We start from the raw sequence: 1,429 nt of genomic DNA on the forward strand, positions 1-1,429 counted from the left end.
GGAGCTCTGTGGATCTCCACCTGAATGCTCTTCATCGATGGCTTGAACGTGTGCCTTAAGGTGAAGGAACCTGATTCTGTATTTCATGAATTCAATTTGAATTGTGAAAAATGAATGTAGAGTTGTGAAGTTTCAGTATGAATTTAATTCCAACATTTACAATAGGTCTCAAGTTGATTGGAAGACAGTTTAAATGTAACATTTTTTTGACTCAAATTCAAAATATGAGATTCAAATTCAAATTTTTACATCAGTTATTCAAGTTAAACATACTTAATGGATGCGTTTACACTCAGAATTAAAAGACAACCAAGGACATAAACTGCTTTATACAGATTCATATCACATCTATAACTGATGAAACTTGTCACACGTTGTTAAACACGATCTCAAGTGTCTAACATTTCCTCAGTTCGTTCCTCTAACTCTTGCAGGAGCCTGAGGTCTCACTGCAGTCAGACAGCACCCTCATCCTGCAGTCCAGAACATTGATCTTTCCAGTGGAGTGGTTTTTGTTTGAGAACATGTTCAAAAGCATTGTTTGAATGAGGTTAACTGACAGTGGTCCTATTGTTGTTGTAATTTGTAGTCTCCGTAACATAACGCAGACTTCAGCTGTCAGTTGACACTCTGTGTCAGTGGGCCAGCACAGCAGACCATGATGGACACTGGGCACAAACAAACTTGACATGACGTTCACGTTTCTGAATTCATTTGAGATTATTTTTTTTTAACTAGATAACCGCAAATCCTGCTTCATAATGCATTCTTCGATCCTCTGTCCTCCGCTAAATAGATAATTGTTGTGAAAACCAGAACTAGGGCATCGGTGATTAGAAAAAACAAGGGGATGAGCGTACTATTGCACCGCTGCGATGGCCGAGTGGTTAAGGCGTTGGACTTGAAATCCAATGGGATCTTCCCGCGCAGGTTCGAACCCTGCTCGCAGCGTTTTTCGCTCTCAAACTATCGAATGTTTTTGCTTGAAATAGCATGCTGACACTTCCGTATGAGTACGAATGGGATGTTTCAGGAAGCTGTCGAACGAATGTAGGAACCAGCCTTTACGTAAACCCGCGAATTAAGAACAACTCTTAAAAGAATAGCAATAAGTCTTGGTTAATATTACGTGTGTTCTTGTGGGGTAGAATAAGGCACCGCTGGGATTCGAACCCAGGATCTCCTGTTTACTAGACAGGCGCTTTAACCAACTAAGCCACGGCGCCACACGTACATTAAGGGAGACATAATTGTTTACATCCATGTTTTGAGACGAGGACTTAATTGCGTAAAACAGTTCTAGAATCAGAATTTCTAAACCAGACCGAAATCGATCACAGTGCTACCGCGTTGTGGCTCGACAAATCCTAAAATCTCGGTCAGGGGTAGCTGATCCACTAATCCTGGCGTTCTGCTTCAGACCCTGTGC

At 41.4% G+C, this 1,429-nt stretch overlaps 2 non-coding genes across 2 annotated transcripts; one reads left to right on the top strand and one right to left on the bottom strand.

Moving 5' to 3' along the window:
• The first annotated feature begins 869 nt into the window (after positions 1 to 869).
• On the top strand, positions 870 to 951 carry trnas-uga (transfer RNA serine (anticodon UGA)). The gene has a single exon. It is a non-coding gene; the product is annotated as a tRNA-Ser (tRNA).
• A 201-nt stretch (positions 952 to 1,152) lies between these two features.
• On the bottom strand, positions 1,153 to 1,226 carry trnat-agu (transfer RNA threonine (anticodon AGU)). The gene has a single exon. It is a non-coding gene; the product is annotated as a tRNA-Thr (tRNA).
• Between the last annotated feature and the right edge of the window lie 203 nt (positions 1,227 to 1,429).

This window comes from Stegastes partitus, unplaced genomic scaffold (assembly GCF_000690725.1).
Source record: "Stegastes partitus isolate 25-593 unplaced genomic scaffold, Stegastes_partitus-1.0.2 Scaffold1998, whole genome shotgun sequence".
Classification (NCBI taxonomy): Eukaryota; Metazoa; Chordata; class Actinopteri; family Pomacentridae; genus Stegastes; species Stegastes partitus.